The 20,635-nt window shown below is 40.9% G+C and overlaps 1 long non-coding RNA gene across 1 annotated transcript; it reads left to right on the top strand.

Moving 5' to 3' along the window:
• The first annotated feature begins 2 nt into the window (after positions 1 to 2).
• Positions 3 to 4,452, top strand: LOC139184905 (uncharacterized). The gene is made up of 2 exons (XR_011568428.1): positions 3 to 1,938; positions 2,590 to 4,452. It is a non-coding gene; the product is annotated as an uncharacterized lncRNA (long non-coding RNA).
• The last annotated feature ends 16,183 nt before the right edge of the window (positions 4,453 to 20,635 follow it).

Genomic DNA, 20,635 nt, shown 5'->3' with positions numbered 1-20,635 from the left:
CACCTCCGGAGGCCGAGGGGAGGTGGGGCGCGTCCACTGCGACTCCACGGGGAGGAGGGGGCAAGAGGCTTCTTCAATTTGGGAAAAGAGGCTTTCTTATGATGAGCAACTTGCACAGGACGGCTACCCAATACAGTCGTAAAAGGATTCTTTTTTAAAAAGAGCAGGCTTTCGCTTTTAGATTAGGTAACTAAAGGGAGCGTGGAGCTGGGTGAACGCTCCCCCCCTTCGGATCTTCGCGCAGTGGTTGCGCCTATCCTGAGCCTGCGCAGTCGGCGCCTTCCCAACCGTAGCCCGGGCCGCCTGGACCCCCTCCGCGAAGTCCCACGCTGCTCCCCTCCCCCTCTGTCGCGAAGCTCCCGCCGGGGCGGACCACGTGCTCGGAGCCGGGCGCTGAGAGACCACTATCCCACCCCTTCTACCTTCTCGAACCCGCCGAGCTGCAACCCACGATCCCTGTACTGGGTCGTCGTGCATTTCATTTATTTTTTTCATTTTCTGCTGATAATCGCTCGGAGGAGGTCCCCCCTGTTAAGGGGACCTATTGCAGACATGAAAGAGCAGAGAGTACTGCCTGACTTTAAATAGGCAGTTATGGCATGCATGTATGTGTTAGGGTTCTAAGTATTTAATTTATGATGTATTTCATTTATATCTGTAATAGATATGTGTTAACTCGATAGAGACTCCCAACAACTGGGAGTAAGCTGGGACGTTAAGTATTGTTTCTATTCTTCTTTATAAATGGATTTTATAACGCACTTGGTCCTCTCCAAGGTTGATGGTCTGGGGTTTGATTTCAGCCTTTCTCTAAAGTCCACACATCCTAGCTACTCCATTATGACTGCTTCTGCTGGCCGGGCACTGGAAGATCGAAGCATAAAGTTCAGAGAAAGGACTTTCAGAACTTTGGGACGTTATAAATACCTTTGCCCCTGTGTTCAATAAGTCATCAAACGTGGAGCCTTTACCTACTGTAAGCCACCCACCTTGTAGGTGACTGGGGTGGGGGTGGGGGATGCTGACAGTGCATGGGTAAAACTTATTCCCGTATACCATTTACTGTGTATAGGTGCAGACTCAGTCACTCAGCCCTGTCTCACTCTGCGATCCCGTGGACTGTGCCCCCCCGCCCCCCCAGGCTCCTCCGTCTATGGGATTTTCTGGGCAAGAAGACTGGAGCAGGTTGCCATTTCCTCTCCAAGGGGAATGTTCCTGATCCAGGGTTGGAACTCCGGTCTCCTACATTGGCAGGCGGATTCTTTACCATTGAGCCATCTGGGAAGCCCATTTACCATTTGTAGGTTTCCCCAAATACACATTCTCTCCCATCCCTATCAAAAAACAAACAAAAGTCCTTATTGAAACAGGAATCGTTGGGAGCCAGTAACAAAATTATCCTTTTAATTTTGCTATTAAATATTTGACTTCAAAATCTCCAGGTAGTTCATACTTAAAGCAGCAATTTTCCTGGATCTCACCCCCACGAAATTTAGAAAAAAATCAATCCAAGGTAGCCTCCATCCCCCTCTACCTAAGTCCATGATTTTAGCAAGCACCCAGGTAAGGGACACAGTTGGTACAAGAATCAGAGTGAGAAACTTTGACTTTAGAGGTTAAAAATTACATGATACTATTTTACAGCTTTTAGGCTATCAAGCCCCAAATCAACTTGGTATATTCTGAGAACAAAATAAGTTAATTTAGTAGAAACTAACATTCTCAGAGCCAGGAGAGTGGAAACTGAAATGAGACTTTGTTTACTTCTGGAAGACTTCCTTGACTTTACTTCTTCCCCAGCCTCCAGTCTGTTTTTTCTGCCCCTCACTTGGTGGTTGTGACTTGTACCCTTTTAGCTCAACACTCACCATACTGCAGTTGTCTGCAACTTCTCATTAGAACAGTGTCATGAGAGGAGAGACTATGTTTGTCTTGCAGGTAAGTATATCTGTATGCGTAAGTCATTCAATTGTCTGAATTGCCTCATCTGTAAAATGGGGCAGTATTACTTGGAGAGTAATTCCTCATATGAATATAGAGTACCTCAAATAAGAAAATTAATACAGAATAGATTTTTTTAAAAAAATATTTATTTGGCTGCCTTGGGTCTTAGTTGTGACACACAGGCTCAGTAGTAGTGGTGCTCGGGCTCAGTTGCTCCATGGCATGTGGGATCTTAGTTTCCCAACCAGATATTGAACCTGTGTCCCCTGCACTGCAAGACAGATTCTTAAATCACTGGACCACTAGATAAGTCCCCAGAATAGTTTTTAAAAAATGAAGAACTATGTGAATACATGGGAGTATTAGGATTATTGTTATAATACTAGTAATAATTATTATTATTGGTATCCATGGAACCTACCTTTGAACATGTGAAAAGAGCCTGGACATATATTTACATATTTTGATTGGTCTCGGAACTTGTTATATTAACTACTTTTAAATAATTTTATTATTTTTAATTTTTAATTGAAGTATAGTTGATTTACAATGTGTTAGTTTCTGATGTACAGCAAAGTGTATATACATATATATATACTTTTAAAGCTTATGTATGTATACTTTTTTATTTTCCTTTTCATTTAGGCTGTTTCAGTTTAGTTCACTGCAGTTCAGTCGCTCAGTCATATCAGACGCTTTGCAACCCCATGAATCGCAGCACGTCAGGCCTCCATGTCCATCACCAACTCCCTGAGTTCACTCAAACTCATGTCCATTGAGTCGGTGATGCCATCAAGCCATCTTATCCTCTGTCGTCCTCTTCTCCTCCTGCCCGAAATCCCTCCCAGCATCAGGGTCTTTTCCAATGAGTCAACTCTTCTCATGAGGTGGCCAAAGTACTGGAGTTTCAGCCTCAGCATCAGTCCTTCCAATGAACACCCAGGACTGACCTCCTTTAGGATGGACAGGTTGGACCTCCTTGCAGTCCAAGGGACTCTCAAGAGTCTTCTCCAACACCACAGTTCAAAAGCATCAATTCTTCAGAGCTCAGCTTTCTTCACAGTCCAACTCTCACATCCATACATGACCACTGGAAAAACAATAGCCTTGACTAGATGGACCTTTGTTGGCAAAGTAATGTCTCTGCTTTTCAATATGCTACCGAGGTTGGTCATAACTTTCCTTCCAAGGAATAAGCATCTTTTAATTTCATGGCTGCAGTCACCATCTGCAGTGATTTTGGAGCCCCCAAAAATAAAGTCTGACACTGTTTCCACTGTTTCCCCATCTATTTCCCATGAAGTGATGGGACCAGATGCCATGATCTTCGTTTTCTGAATGTTGAGCTTTAAGCCAACTTTTTCACTCTCCCCTTTCACTTTTATCAAGAGGCTTTTTAGTTCCTCTTCACTTTCTGCCATAAGAGTGGTGTCATCTGTATATCTGAGGTTATTGATATTTCTCCCGGCAATCTTGATTCCAGCTTGTGCTTCTTCCAGCCCAGCATTTCTCATGATGTACTCTGCGTATAAGTAAATCAGCAGGGTGACAATATACAGCCTCGACGTACTCCTTTTCCTATTTGAAACCAGTCTGTTGTTCCATGTCCAGTTCTAACTGTTGCTTCCTGACCTGTATACATATTTCTCAAGAGGCAGGTCAAGTGGTCTGGTATTCCCATCTCTTTCAGAATTTTCCACAGTTTATTGGGATCCACACAGTCAAAGGCTTTGGCATAGTCAATAAAGCAGAAATAGATGTTTTTCTGGAACTCTCTTGCTTTTTTGATGATCCAGTGGATGTTGGCAATTTGATCTCTGGTTCCTCTGCCTTCTCTAAAACCAGCTTGAACATCAGGAAGTTCATGGTTCACATATTGCTGAAGCTTGGCTTGGAGAATTTTGAGCATTACTTTACTAGCATGTGAAATGAGTGCAATTGTGCAGTCCTGGAGACAGGACCTTTAAAGAGGTAATTAAAGCTAACTAAGATCATAAGGATCAGAGAAGGCAATGGTACCCCACTCCAGTACTCTTGCCTGGAAAATCCCATGGATGGAGGAGCCTGGAAGGCTGTAGTCCATGGGGTCGCTGAGAGTCAGACACGACTGAGCGACTTCACCTTCACTTTTCACTTTCATGCATTGGAGAAGGAAATGGCAATCCACTCCAGTGCTCTTGCCTGGAGAATCCCAGGGACAGGGCATCCTGGTGGTCTGCCGTCTATGGGGTCACAGAGAGTCGGACACGACTGAAGTGACTCAGCAGCAGCAGCAGCAGCAAGATCATAAGGATAAAGCCTTAATCCAATATGGCCTTTATTTGTATTAGAAGAGGAAGAGATACCAGGCATGTACTCACAGAAAAAGGACCATCTAAGGACACAGCGAAAGGTGATCAACCAAAAGCTACGGAGAGAGGCCTCACGAGACACAGAAGCTGCCAACGTCTTGATCTTGGTTTCCAGCTTCCAGAACTGTGAGAAAATAAATTTCAATTGTTTAAGCACCTTGTCTGTGGTATATTATTATTTTAGCCCTACAAACTGATACAAGATAAAAAAAATTGCTGTAAATATGAGCAAATTTACCACTTCATATAATACAGACAGTTTCAGATAAAAACATTTCCGGGTTGATTAATTAGAAACTCAGTAATGTGAACAAATTGTTGCTTCCTGTTGCTTCCTGACTGGCATACAGATTTCTTAAGAGTCAGGTCAAGTGGTCTGGTATTCCTATCTCTTTCAGAATTTTCCACAGTTTATTGGGATCCACACAGTCAAAGGCTTTGGCATAGTCAATAAAGCAGAAATAGATGTTTTTCTGGAACTCTTTTGCTTTTTCGATGATCCAGGGGATGTTGGCAATTTGATCTCTGGTTCCTCTGCCTTCTCTAAAACCAGCTTGAACATTAGAAAGTTCACGGTTCACGTATTACTGAAGCCTGGCTTGGAGAATTTTGAGCATTAGTTTACTAGCGTGTGAGATGAGTGCAATTGTGTGGTAGTTAAAGCATTCTTTGGCATTGCTATTCTTTGGGATTGGAATGAAAACTGACCTTTTCCAGTCCTGTGGTCACTGCTGAGTTTTCCAAATTTGCTGGCATATTGAGTGTAGCACTTTCACAGCATCATCTTTGAGGATTTGAAATAGCTCAGCTGGAATTCCATCACATCCACTAGCTTTGTTTGTAGTGATGCTTTCTAAGGCCCACTTGACTTCACATTCCAGGATGTCTGGCTTTAGGTCAGTGATCACACCATCGTGATTATCTGGGTCATGAAGCCTCTTTTTTGTACAGTTCTTCTGTGTATTCTTGCCATCTCTTCTTAATATCTTCTGCTTCTGTTAGGTCCATACCATTTCTGTCCTTTATCGAGCCCATCTTTACATGAAATATTCCCTTGGTATCTCTAATTTTCTTGAAGAGATCTCTAGTCTTTCCCATTCTGTTGTTTTCCTCTATTTCTTTGCATTGATCACTGAGGAAGGCTTTCTTATCTCTTCTTGCTATTCTTTGGAACTCTGCATTCAGATGCTTATATCTTTCCTTTTCTCCTTTGCTTTTTGCTTCTCTGCTTTTCACAGCTATTTGTAAGGCCTCCACAGACAGCCATTTTGCTTTTTTGCATTTCTTTTCCAGGGGGATGGTCTTGATCCCTGTCTCCTGTACAATGTCACCGTCCATAGTTCATCAGGCACTCTTGTCTATCAGATCTAATCCCTTGAATCTATTTCTCACCTCTACTGTATAATCGTAAGGCTGTTTAAGATATTAAATATAGTTCCGTGTGCTATACAGTAGGACTTTGTTTTTTATCTATTTTATATATAGTTATTTTTATCTGCTAATTCCAAACCCCTAATTTATCCCTGCCCCATCTTCTTTCCCCTGTAGTAACCATAAGTTTGTATTCTATGTCTGTGAATCTGCTTCTGTTTTGTAAATAAATTCATTTGTATCATATTTTAGATTTTACATATAAGTGATATATATAGTATTTGTCCTTTCTCAGTTTATTTCACTTAGCATGATTATCTCTACATTCATCTGTGTTGCTGCAAGTAGCATTATTTCACTTTCTTATGTCTCAGAAATACTCCATTGTGTGGTGTGTGCGTGTGTGTGTGTGTGTAGCTCATCTCTTCATCCATTCATCTGTTGATGGGCATTTAGTTTGCTTCCATGGCTGCAATGAACATTGGGGTACATGTAGCTTTTCAAATTATGGTTTTTCCAGATATATGCCCAGGAGTGGGCTTGCTGGATCATATGGCAAGTCTATTTTTAGTTTTTTTTAAGGAATTCCTTACTGTTTTCCTCAGTGGCTTCACCAATTTACATTCCCACCAACAGTGTGGTAGGATTCTGTTTTCTGCACACTCTCTCCAGCATTTGTGATTTGTAGACTTTTTAATGATGGCCATTCTGACCAGTGTGAGGTGATACCTCATTTTAGTTTTGATTTGCAATCCTCTAGTAGTTAGCAATGTTGAACATTTTTCCATTTGCCTATTGGCCATCTGTATGTCTTCAGAGAAATATTTATTTAGGTCTTCTGCCTATTTTTTGATTGGGTTGTTTGGTTTTTTTGTTATTGAGTTGTATAAGCTGTTTGTATATCTTGGAAATTAAGCCCTTGTTGGTTGCATCCTTTGCAAATATTTTCTCCCAGTCTGTGGGTTGTCTTTTCATTTCATTTCCTTTCCTTTGCTGTGCAAAAGCATATAAGTTTAATTAGGTCCCATTTGTTTATTTTTGCTTTTACTTCTATTACCTTGGGAGACTGACCAAAGAAAATATTGCTACAGTTCATATACTCTTCTAGGAGTTTTATAGTGTTATGTCTTATATTTAAGTCTTTAAGCTATTTTGAGTTTATTTTTGTGTGTGGTTTGAGGAAGTGTTCTAACTTCATTAATTCATGTGTGGCTGTCCAGCTTTCCAACACCACTTGCTGAAGAGAGTCTTTTCTCTGTTGTGTATATTCTTGCCTCCTTTGTTGAAGATTACTTGACCATGTGTGGGTTTATTTTGGGCTCTCTATTCTGTTCCACTGATATATATGTCTGTTTTTGTGCCAATACCATACTATTTTGATAATGCAGCTTTGTAGTATGTTTGAAGTTTGGGAAGATTATGCCTCCAGCTTTATTCTTTTTCTTTAGGATTGCTTTGGCAATTCTGTTTATTTGTTTTTGTTTTTTTTTAATGGTTCCATATAAATTTTAGGATTATTTTTTCTAGTTCTGTGAAAAATGTCATCAGTAAGTTGATAGCGATCTCATTAAATCTTTAGATTGTTTTGGGTAGTATGGCCATTTTAACAATATTAATTCTTCCAATTAACGGGGCTCCTATGGCAGACCTAGGCTGGGTCCTGCTTACATCCCCCAGTTGCAGCTTGGACCACGCTCCAGCCCTTCAGTCTATCTCCACACAGCCAACCCCAGTCTTTTCCTGGGTCTGTCCACTGAAGCCTGAGTTTTAGCATCCAGCTCCCATGCACGCTTGCAGATATGCTTTTTGGCTGAGGAGTGTAGGAAGTGGCCAGGACCCTCTGTGCTGGGGTCTGTTTTGCCTGCTACAGTCCAGCTGCAGTGCTCTCCTCTAAGCCACTGAGGCTCCTTTTCAGTCTGGTGATGGGGGTTTTAGGGTGAGAGAACCTTGCATCTTTCATAGCTCTCTCCCAGGGGTGCAGGTCCATCCTGACTTTTTTTTTTCCTTTCATCCTTCCTGGTTATGTAATGATCTTTCTTGCATTGATTGGGTTGGATCTCTCAACCGAATGATTTTGGTTGTATGAGATTTGCCAGCCTTTAGGAGGTATTGTTGTTCAGTCTCTGACTCTTTGTGACCCCATGGACTGTAGTCCACAAGGCTCCTCTGTCTTTCCCTATCTTCTAGAGTTTGCTCAAATTCATGTCCATTTAGTCAGTGATGCTATCTAACCGTCTCATCCTCTGCCACCCCCTTCTCCTTTGGCCTCCAATCTTTCCCTGAATCAGGGTCTTTTCCAAAGAGAAAGAGTCAGCTCTTCACATCAGGTGGCCAAAGTACTGGAGTTTCAGCTTCAGTATGTGCTTCCAATGAATATTCAGGGTTGATTTCCTTTAGGATTGACTGGTTTGATCTCATTGCTGTCCAAGAGACTTCCCCAATAGCTCAGCAGGTAAAGAATTCACTTGCAGTGCAGGAGACACAAGAGACATGGGTTTGATTTCTGGGCCAGGAATGATGCCCAGGAGGAAGAGATGGCAAACCACTCCAGTATTCCTGCCTGGAAAATTCCACGGACAGAGTTGCAAAGAGTTGGACACAACTGAGCACATGGCACACATCCAGTAGGTATTTTGTGAGAATTATTCCACAGAATTTTGATATATTTATGGGAGGAGGTGAGCTCCATGTCTTTCTATTCTGCCATGTTGAGCTCCACCCTATTATTTAATAATTTTAAATCAACAGAGTAAATTATTTTACCCCTAGAAACTGGTATTGGAGAAGGAGTTTGGTCTACCAATAATTATGCCCATGACAATTATGTGCCTAAACATCCATAGTGAACTTTAGATCATTAAAGCTAAACCTGGAATCAGGTTATTGAAACCTATTGACAAGTTCATTTCCATAGTCCAACCCATCTCTCTCAAACCTTTTTACCATTAGAAAAAAGGGAGTTTTAGACAATAATCAGTAGAAGGAAACAAATTGAGTGCAGGGATAATTCACAGAATGCATAAATGAGGATTTTCTTTATTCTTAAACTGTTTTTCTTTATTTCCTGCTCCGTCTACATGGACTTGTTTTTTTTTTTCAGTCTTGAAGATGTTCAGTGTTTGAGATTATTCAATTGAATAATCTATTAAACATAAATGGATTATTTAGAAACATGACTGTCTAGAAACTGATTGCCTCAACTTATACTAAAAATTAAACCCTGCTATTAACTGCAGCAGATAGTTTAATTTTGGGTTGCTATAAAATTATTCATTTAAGCTTGTTTCTACCCTAAGGAAATTTAGATTGCTTAGTGTTAAATTCTATGTAGCAATTCCATCAGGTAATACAGAAGGTAAAGTATAGTGACTAACAGTAGGGTGTTGTCACAAACTGAAACAGCCTCAAGCTGAATTCTGATTTACTTGTAAGCTTGGTGCCTATTTTTACACAGTAGTATAAACTGTAACTCATAAATCTAAATATTAGTACCAAAACAATGAATGCTATTTGAACTGTGTATTTGTATAATAAAATTTTAAATTACTCATATTCATTAAAAATATGTTTTTGAGTTATAGCTTACCTACTAAATTATTCATATCAGTTACATGAAACCTTTTGAGTCACCTCTGTTAGCTTGCTGAGTATTACTTTGCCTATAACCCTCAAAGCATAGTATTACTTTGATGTATTCTATCTACTTGTGCAAATTTTCTAGTAAAATTCTATACCCACACTGTTTCTAAGGAAACCTACTTGCTAGTATCACCTAATTACTCTATATTTGTATTTTAATTCTTCCTCTCTCATGTCTCAGTATTTTAAACTGATTGATATAGTTGCTACTAATTTCCTGGGAATTAAATGGCCCTCTGCTGTATTGCCTGCTAATGAGGAGCAAACGAGGAAGGGGTTTCAGGATGAAAAGTGGGTTTAAAGACAGATGCATGAGCAGTGTCTGGATTGTTACAACTTTCCTCCAGCTGTGGGAACTTCCTCACCATGCTGGGGGCACTGTTCATCTGTGTTCTTAGACTTCTGTTGGTTCCACTGGGGAGCCCCAACAATTGTAAGCAACACTTCCTTTCATGGGACACCATGTTCACCCCCAGAACTGTCCTTCTTATATGGAAGCCACACATTAATTTTTCCACTTTCAAGATCACAATAATGTGTACCCAGGGGTAGTCATAAGAGATTCAGATGATTATGGAGATCTCTCTGAAACAGGGCCATCCTTAGTTACTTGGAAGGACTTCCCAGAGGGATAACTGACTCATTTAGTGCACTCTGTGATTGGTAATCCCAGTGATGTGAGTCAATTACTTAGAAAAGATGGTTAGAAATGTATCCCTGAGTTTAGCTAAAGTGATCAGCAATGCTGCCCGAACCTTAGAAAGTAGTCAGGCCCGCCTTAACTCACTGGCCAGAGTTGTTCTAGAATTGCCATAGATGGCAGATTCTGAACTGTCCCTTAATTAATTAAGGGATTAATCCAAATGTACCTGGATTAATGCCTCAGACCAACCAAGTAGAGAGGTCAAATCAGAGCCGTAAGAAGAAAGCTGCTGGCTTTCTAAGGTAGACTTCAATGGTTTATGGTATTTCAGGAACCTGGGGGGCACAATTGAGGTCAGCACTACAGATTGGCCTTACTCTGCTACTAGGCTGTTGGTGACAGTTCCTTAATTAAATGCTGTATGAGAAAAATTGAATGATACCTTTGTCAGATTAATCAGAGTGGTCAACAGAATTCTGTATCCAGATGAAAATTGCAGTTCTGCCAAGAACATGTAGGGTGGGTTGTCGGAAGAGGCAGGTCTTCCATGACCCTGAGTGTCCTTGCCGAGCATACCAGATTTCGAGGCTTCTCCATCTCCTGAGACTGAGCAGTTTCTGTAGCTGGTCGCACAGACAACTGAGTAGGTCAAGGTCACCATAACATGACTATTGTGTAACTGCCTGCTCTCAGAGTTGGGGAGACTGGCTTGCCACTGTTTCTTCAAGAAGCCTGGACTCTTGAATCCCTCTTTTGTAGCAACTCAGTCTGTGTTCAGATGTCATCTGGGTCCATTACATATTCTCCCGTGGGGCTTGGGAGCAAGAGGAAGGATATGAGTATGTTGATGCTCATGCTGCTCGCTGTTCTGTGAGCAATAAAGTACATTGTCTCTGATCTAGGAGTCAGTCTCTTGACTTCAGTTAGAGTTCATGAAACTGTAATTAATTTTAATTACAAATTAATCAAGGTTAATTTGTAAGCTTGAAAGAAGGGATAAAATCTCAAATGCTTCACAATTTATAACCATATAACACCAAAACGTTAACAATGAGAAATTTTCTCTTATACTGTGAACCTACAGATATTTTACATCCAACTCAAGATGAATATCTACATGGTATTTCCAACTACAAGTGTACCTCATTTTACTGTGCTTTGCAGATACTGTTTGTTTTTCACAAATTGTAAGTTTGTGGCAACCCTGCATGAAGCAAGGTTGTTGTCATTATTTTCTTTTTCCCAGATAGCATTTGCTCACTTTGTTTCTTTGACACATTTTGGTATTTCTTGCACTATTTTAAACTCATTATTTATTGTGATATTTATTATTATGGTCTATGATCAGTGATCTTTAATATTACTACTATGACTTGCAGAAGGCTCAGATAATGGCTTGGAGAAGGCAATGGCACCCCTCTCCAGTACGCTTGCCTGGAAAATCCCATGGATGGAGGAGCCTGGTGGGCTGCAGTCCATGGGGTCACGACTGAGTGACTTCCCTTTCACTTTTCACTTTCACTCAATGGAGAAGGCAATGGTAACCCACTCCAGTGTTCTTGCTTGGAGAATCCCAGGGACGGGGGAGCCTGGTGGGCTGCCGTCTATGGGGTTGCACAGAGGTGGACATGACTGAAGCGACGCAGCAGCAGCAGCAGATAATGGCTAGCACTTTTAGCAATTAAGTATTTTTAAGTCAAGGTATTTACATTGTTTCCTTAGAAATAATCCTATTTAATAGGCTAAGTTTGCTAAGTCACTTTTCAGTCGTGTCCGACTCTGTGCAACCCCATAGACGGCAGCCCACCAGGCTTTCCTGTCCCTGGGATTCTCCAGGCAAGAACACTGGAGTGGGTTGCCATTTCCTTCTTCAATGCGTGAAAGTGAAAAAAGAAAGTGAAGTCGCTCAGTCGTCTCTGACTCTTAGCGACCCCATGGACTGCAGCTTTCCAGGCTCCTCCATCCACGGGATTTTCCAGGCAAGAGTACTGGAGTGGGGTGCCATTGCCTTCTCCATTTAATAGGCTACATCCTATTTAATCATGGCTGTCTAGAATCAAACCAGCAGTGTCTCTGTGTTATCCCTATACTTTAGAACTACTTAAGGCAATGGCAACCCACTACTCTTGCCTGGAAAATCCCATGGACGGAGGAGCCTGGTAGGCTGCAGTCCATGGGGTCGCTAAGAGTCGGGCACAACTGAGCGACTTCACTTTCACTTTTCACTTTCATGCATTGAAGAAGGAAATGGCAACCCACTCCAGTGTTCTTGCCTGGAGAATCCCAGGGACAGAGGAGCCTACTGGGCTGCCATCTATGGGGTTGCACAGAGTTGGACACAACTGAAGCGACTTAGCAGCAGCAGCAGCATAGCAGCCAATAAAGATTTCTGCTACTCCTAGTGGAAAATTATTAAGTATATTCATAATAAACATTTATCAGAATTTAGCTTACCTCATTTTATTCAGTTAAACAAAGCTTTTCCATTATTTCCATTATTATTCACTGCTTTCCATTCCGTTACTGTGTAAACTCATCGACTAGGTAGAGTTGAAACAGGGTTAATTGTTCACCTTTTATTTCTTCATTTAATTGTCATTCTATTAAAGTTTTAAGACAATAAGAAATACCTAAAATTATAGATCCCTTAAAAGTTAATCTGAAAATTCAACTTTGATATAATAAAATTATATTTCAAATCGTTTAGAAAATAAAATTTTTTTGGCCTCATAGCAGTGGGATCTTAGTTCCCCAACAAGGGATGGAGCCTGTGAACCCTGCGCTGGACACGTGGAGTCTTAACCACTGGACCGCCAAGAAAGTCCCTGGAAAACAATCTTGATGGAGTTTTCTGATTATAAAAGTGCTGGCCTTGGTATTTAGTTGGTGCCTAGCAAAATTCTAATGAATTTTTCTTTCCTTCCCTTTTCCTTCTTCCTCCCTCTTTCCTTTCCTTTTCTGCTTCTTTCAGTACTATCTATACTGTCAATACTACCTTGCTAACAACATAGATATGATGCTAGAATGGTTTCTATACTGTGAATTTTTGTAGATTTTATGAATTTTGACTCCTAAAAATTTGGAGTATATCCTCCTGGGAAGAAGATGTTGAGCCTTATATGTAGTAAAATTATTCTATTTTTCAAATCAAAGAATGTTTGATGACAACTTTTCAGTTTTCTGATTAATGTTCCGAGCTGAAGCATTAGACAAAAGAACTGTGCTATTGATAACGGTGAGAACATGAAGGCCATGGGATGTGCAGTGGTCCCCTCTTGGCAGTGCAGTCACTTCCCTCGTACACTGTTTATTATGATCTCTGAAACAGGTGTTCTCATGCTCCAGTGTGCATAAAAATCACTGGAAATGCCAGTTCTTTGGACCACTGCCTAAATTTCTGAATCAGAAAGTCTGGAATAAGACCAGGGAATCTGCATTTTAGCAAACTCCCCAAAAATGATTCTGATATAGGTGACCCAAAATCCACACATTGGGAAACATCACCGATGCTTGGTATCTATTTTCCTGCATGGACTATAGAGCCCAGGGAATTCTTTAGGGCAGGATATTGGAGTGGGTAGCCTTTCCCTTCTCCAGGGGATCTTCCCAACCCAGGGATTGAACCCAAGTCTCCCACGTTGCAGGCAGATTCTTTACCAGCTGAGCCACAAGGGAAGCCCTATTTTTCTATAGGTCTTTGCAATCCACTGAGACTTTTGGCCAACGTTTTCTTATTGCAAATCATTAAGTCTAAGTTAACTAGGTAAGCTGGTGGGGCTGACACCTTCCTCTTGCTACCATTATGAAATTAACTGGGTTACTTGCAAGTAACAGTTTATGTATAAAATTTTGTATAGAATTGAGTTTTATAGGATGAAAATATACATAGACTGAATTTTTTAAAAATTACCTATCATCCATCTCTTTCCAGTTGAGATGTCCCTTGGTAACATTCTGTCATATATACTCCTCTACTTTAAGTGCATATGTATCCATGTAAGCAAGTAAGAACATACACTATAAAACAAAAAGAGAAGCTGAGTGTTTATATACTGCTTTATAATGCATACAGTTTTAAATTTGTCTTTATTTTCTCAATAATACAATAAATTTCTGTATAAATAAATGCAAAACCATTTCATGAATAATATTTATTTAAGCAAACCTCTATTTAGATTAAAAAAAAAGACTTGACTCACAAAACAGAGCTTTTTTCAAATCTATAATGGATTTTTATGTTTTTGTCCAACATTTACCTTAAAAATCTTTTGATATATAGTTGTCTGTGATTTGGGTCATTAGAATTAAATTATAAAACTATGCCTTTATGAAGCAGAGGGGGAAACTGTAGCTCTGGTTTTTGTCTGCCTACCACCTTTTTGCTTCTCTCTACTGGTTCTTATAGGAGAACTGCACCTTATAACATCCTACCCTGCCCTTCGACCCCCCACCTTGGATCACAATCCTGGAAGGGTTGTTAATCACCTTGCCTCCCTTCTCCTGTCCCAGGCATGTGCTTGTGATCCCAGCTGGACCAGAGCACTCCCCCAGGCATTGCTGATAAAGCAAATTGAGAGACTTATTTTATCTACTCTTGGCTGTCTTCCCTGGCCTTAAGGAGAAGGCTGTTTGTACAAAGAGCAACTGAGAGAAATACAGAGGGAATTAGAAAATGATAGATGATTGATAGGTAGATAGCTAGAGAGATGGATGAATGGACAATGGATGGATAGATATCAATAGATAGGAGAGATTTGAATCTCTGTATCTAGCCATGCCTAAAGTTACAACTACCTCTGGACTCCCTAATAATGTAGAATAAATTCTCTCTCTCTCTCTTTTTTTTTTTTTTTTTGCTTAAACTAAGTTGATTTGGATCTCTGTCACTCATAACCACTTATATAACCATAACAGCCCTGATAATACATGAATAAAATTATTTTAATATCTATATACACATTTATTTCCTATCATCTGGCCCATTATTTTAAAACATAAAATTTCTGCTCTCAAGCTTGCATGATTTGTCACTAGCCTCTGCCCTGGTGGCTCAGATGGTAAAGAGTCTACCTGCAGTGTGGGAGACCTGGGTTTGATACCTGGGTTGGGAAGATCCCCTGGAGAGGGAAATAGCAACCCACTCCAGTATTCTTGCCTGGAAAATCCCATGGATGGAGGAGCCTGGTAGACTATAGTTCGTGGGTTCACAAAAGAGTAGGGCATGACTGAGCTACTTCACTCTCTTTCTCCATCTGCCTATCTAAGCATCCAACTTTGCAGAATACTGCACTTTAAGGAGGAGAGGGCAATGGCACCCCACTCCAGTACTCTTGCCTGGAGAATCCCATAGACAGAGGAGCCTGGTAGGCTGCAGTCCATGGGGTCGCTAAGAGTCAGACATGACTGAGCGACTTCACTTTCACTTTTCACTTTCATGCATTGGAGAAGGAAACGGCAACCCACTCCAGTGTTCTTGCCTGGAGAATCCCAGGGATGGGGGAGCCTGGTGGGCTGCCGTCTATGCGGTCGCACAGAGTCAGACACGACTGAAGCAACTTAGCAGCAGCAGCACTTTAAGGAATGATGAATGTTTTAGAAGACTGAAAATTTGTATTGAACTAAAAATTTTGCATGTTCTCACATTTCAAAGTATTGTTCTATGATATTCTTTTAAATGCTTCTGCTGTGCAAAGAAAATATAAAAAAGTTTCAATTATAAAACTATAAATTACTCATAGCTTTTTAAGAACACATATTCTGTAAAAGACTGTTACATAACTCTGTATGGCAGTTGCACTTTCTCCTTTTGTGCAGACTTATCTGGTTGTATTTTCACCATCTTCTTGTAGCATTTGCATCATTTTTGACACAATTGTTTTGCAGGAACATATCAAGCTAAGGAAGAATGCTTGGCGTCACTCTGTAAACTCAGGATACAAATGCTGTTACATCTCTTATTCTTACACTTTGTAGTTTGAAAACTCACATACCATATTTAACAGGAAGCATAGTGTCCCCTCTTAATGTTTTTCCTCCCAGATTGTCCAAGAACTCTGAGAGATGACCAAGTTCAAAGATTATTCCTGGCAAATAGACCACAGTGACGTCTGCAGTAGCTCTTTACTGCCACAAGGTGTCACAGAAGAGTTTGCATGGCCTGACCACCCTCTGCTGCAAAGCAGCTCTTGCTGGTCCAAGCCCCTGTCTAGAATCCATGACATCCCTCTGTACTGTATTCTCATTTTCCGAAGATCAGCCAAAGCACAACCATCCCATGAGCGTCGCTGGATTCAGAGGATCTTTAGGAGCAAGTGTTGCTGGTGCCCAAGCCAGCCATATCCCATGAAAACTTACCTCCTTTTCTTTTAGGGGCTTAGGTAGAGCTATTTACTTTGACTTACTTTTTAACTTTCAGAACAAGTTGCAAGGATAGGACTAGAGAGTTCTGTACACTGCTTGCCAGGTTTGCCAATTATTCACATACACTTTTTTTCCCTTGAAACATTTAAAAGTAGGTTGAAAACATTTCAGTATGATTTCCTGAGAACATTCCCTTACATGATCAGAGTAGACTTATAAGAGTTAGGAGATTTAATATTTGTATAATACCATTATAATACCATTATCTAACCCCGGAGAAGGCAATGGCACCCCACTCCAATACTCTTGCTTGGAAAATCCCATGGATGGAGGAGCCTGGTAGGCTACAGTCCATGGGGTCGCTAAGAGTCGGACATGACTGAGCTACTTCACTTTCACTTTTCACTTTCATGCATTGGAGAAGGAAATGGCAGCCCACTCCAGTGTTCTTGCCTGGAGAATCCCAGGGACGGGGGAGCCTGGTGGGCTGCCGTCTATGGGATCGCACAGAGTCAGACACGACTGAAGTGACTTAGCATAGCATAGCATAGCATTATCTAACCGAGAGCCTAGGTTAACATTTCCACAACTTTCCCAATAATATCTTCATAGCTATTTCTCTCTCCCCACCCAGTTTAAGAGCTAACCCGAGATCGTGTGTTGAGTTTAGCTGTGATGTCTCTTGAGTCCCCTCTAATCTGTAAGAGTTCCTTAGCCTTTCATTGTGTTTCTTGATCTTCCCATTTTTTGAGGAGTACAACCAACTAATTTGTAGAATGCCTTTCTGCTTTTGTTTATCTGATATTTCTCATTATTAGATTGAATTTTTTACAGAAATGCCACTGCAGCGATGCATCCTTCTTAGTACATTGTGTTAGGAGACACATGATATCCATTTTCCTCTTCACTGGTCATGTTAACTTTGATCACCAGGTTAAGATGGTGTCCACAGGTTTCTCCATTGTCTAGTTTTTTATTTTTCCCCTTGTAAATAGTAAGGTAGTTGAGGGGAGATACTTTGAGACTCTCCGTGGGGTTGCTTAGTGTCTCTTACAGCATAGTGGCTGAGCTCTATGAATGAACATGCCAGGATAACAAAGTCAAAGAACATGACATTTTTGGTGATTTTTGCCTCACAAGTCATATAACCTCACTTCTACAGCACTTTCTTGGATGAAGTGGTTACAAAAGTGTACCCCAATTCAGGGCAAGGGGATATAGAGCTCACTGCGTGATGGGTGGAATGTCAGGGCCACACTACAGGAAACACTAGGGATTGAAAGTGTTGGCAGCCAATTTTGAAAAATGCTGTCTACCACGCTGGGCCACACCTCTATGCCTATTCAGTCGAAGCCCTCCCCGCCCCCCACCACCCGCCAGCTGTGACATCCCTTCCGCTTTGTGTGCCCTGTCTGTTTAATTGTCAGCCCCTGGAAACGCTCGTAAGATTGGGATTCTCGGGGGAGCTCTGTTCTTAAAATTGTGGGTTTGTTGGTGGCCCGGTCTTTTCTCGTGACTCTTGCTGCCATCCAACACAGGTATCCAGGTGAAAGGTGGTACATTCCTGTAAGCCCAGTAGGCAAAGAAGACAATGTACCCTCCCTCCCCCCAAAAAAGATCCCCACCTTGCCCTGAATCCAAGAACCACTTAGGAGCAGTGGTTGACTTTGTAATCTCCTTAGTCTTCAGAAAGGATACCACTTTTATACTCTGGTCCTAGGATATAGGCATTCTAACAATTGACTACTTCCACTCTTCTGCTCCAAGACTATCTAAGTTCCATGCTATAAGATTTCTAAGGCAGTGGAAACTTTTGGAGTCAAACTCTAATCTCTATGTTCTACTCTTTGAATGGACTAAGACTTTTCAAATATCCTATTTGTAAGGTATTTAGTAGTTGTGAAGATGAGGAGCTGAAGGAAGTAATAATCTGCCTCAGTGACTTAGTCAAAACTTCTGTTTTTAATTAGAGAGTATCATATGTATATGTATATTACAAATGGGCAAAAAATCTAAACAGACATTTCACCTATAAAGATATACAGACATCAAGAACATAAAATGTTCAGTCTCATTAACCATTAAGGAAATGTACATCAAAATCACAATGAGCTACCACTACACACCCATTAGAATGGCTAAAATGAAAAAGACTGTCTATACCGTGTTGCAAATGTGTGGTGAGAATATAAAGTGATACAGTCACTTTGGAAAACAATTTGGCAGTTTCTTTAAAAATTAAAGAAATGTATAGATGTATAGAACAGTCTTATGGACTCTGTGGGAGAGGGAGAGGGTGGGAAGATTTGGGAGAATGACATTGAAACATGTATAGTATCATGTATGAAATGAGTCGCCAGTCCAGGTTCGATGCACGATACTGGATGCTTGGGGCTGGTGCACTGGGATGACCCAGAGGGATGGTATGGGGAGGGAGGAGGGAGGAGGGTTCAGAATGGGGAACACATGTATACCTGTGGCAGATTCATTTCGATATTTGGCAAAACCAATACAATATTGTAAAGTTAAAAAAAAAAAAACTTATTGAAAAAATAAATAAATAAAAACTTGACTTTTTAAGAAAAAAAATTAAACTTTTTAACTTATTATATTATCTATCATATTATCCAGCTATTCCACACCTAAATATTTATCAAAGACCAAGCTTCCCTGATGGCTCAGACAGTAAAGAATCCACTTGCAATGTGGGAGACCTAGGTTTGATCCCTGGGTTGGAACGATCCCCTGGAGGAGGACATGGCAACCGACTCCAGTATTCTTGCTTGGAGAATCCCCATGGACAGAAGAGCCTGATGAGCTACAGTCTGTGGGGTCACAAAGAGCAACTAAGGACACATTTATCAAAAAGAAATGAAAGAATATGCTCATACAAAGATTTGTACATGAATGTTTATAACAGCTTCATTTTCAATAGCCCAAAACTTGAAACAACCTAAGTGTCCATTAACAGGTAAATGGATAAACAAATTGTAGGGCATCTGTGCAAAGGAATACTATTCAGTGTTTAAAAAGTAATGAACTATTGATATATGAAGCACCATGAATGAACTGCAAAATCATTACAATGAGTGAAAGAAGCCAGACAAAAATAAATGCATAGTGTATAATTCCAAGTATATAACATCCTAGAAAATGCAACTGATCTATAGTGACAGAAAGCAGATCAGTGGTTGCCTGGAGATGAAAGAAGCACTGGGGAGGAGCAGAAGACGGGAGGATTACAAAAGGGCAAAAGGAGACTTTTGGAAGTGATGGATAGGGTCTTCATTTTGATTATGATGATTTTCACAGGTTGAAATTCATCAGATTGTGTACTTCAAACATATGCAGTTTGTTGTTTGCCAATTATATCTGTTAAGTGGAAAAGAAGCAGTATCGTGTACTCAAATGTAATACCTGTTACACTTGCTTGCAAAAGGAACATGTTTCAATTCATGGGCTGTGGGATAAGAATGACCCTTTTAAGGGACTCCTATTCCCCTTATCCTTTGATCTTTCTAGGATCCCCATTGTGATGAATTTAAGAATGCTGAGGGTGCTTCATCCAGAAGGGCCGAAGCTACCATAGGAAATGAAGCAGTCTAATGGCCAGTGAAGCAGCCCCTTTGCTGCTGTTTCTACTATTCCTGCAACTGGGCCTGCAACTGCGTGGGGCTCTGTGGGTTCCCAGGCATGGAGGCTGTTCCGGACCCATTTCTTGTAGGCAAGACCCCAGCCATGATGGCATTTCTGAGTTCCAAAAGGTGAATTCAAACAGTTCCTAATCAAGGGAGGAGCAGCCAAGGAACTACCTGAGACAAGGTTAAATGGAGCAAAGAAGCTCATCAAGGTTAGGAGACTACTTGGTACAGATTAAGGGCAGGCAAGCCCTGTTCACACCCTAATCCTGTCAGAGACCCCACCTTAGGCCCACTGTTATAAAAACCCTCATTAAGTTTTCAGACACATAGTCCTTCAAGGCAGAAGAAGCCTGATGTGTCTCCCTTTATCTCCAAACCAATAAAACTATCCTTTTCTGCTTCACTCAAAACTACTGTCTCCAGGATTTGACTCGGCACCGGAATACAGAGGCCAGTAACAGGTCCTTGAGTGCCCAGTGAGAAGAGGCTCTAGCATCAGGCACATACTGCACCCAGAACACTATACCAGTGAATAGACTCAAGGGATTAGGTCTGGTAGACAGAGTGCCTGAAGAACCACAGGTGGAGGTTTGTAACATTGTACAGGAGGCAGTGACCAAAACTATGCCCAAGAAAAAGAAATTCAAGAGTGCAATGTGGTTGTCTGAGGAGGCCTTACAAATAGC

The sequence above is a fragment of the Bos indicus genome, chromosome 9 (assembly GCF_029378745.1).
Source record: "Bos indicus isolate NIAB-ARS_2022 breed Sahiwal x Tharparkar chromosome 9, NIAB-ARS_B.indTharparkar_mat_pri_1.0, whole genome shotgun sequence".
NCBI lineage: Eukaryota > Metazoa > Chordata > Mammalia > Artiodactyla > Bovidae > Bos > Bos indicus.
The sequence above is the reverse complement of the archived record's forward strand: the minus strand, read 5'-3'. Positions and strand labels throughout refer to the sequence as shown.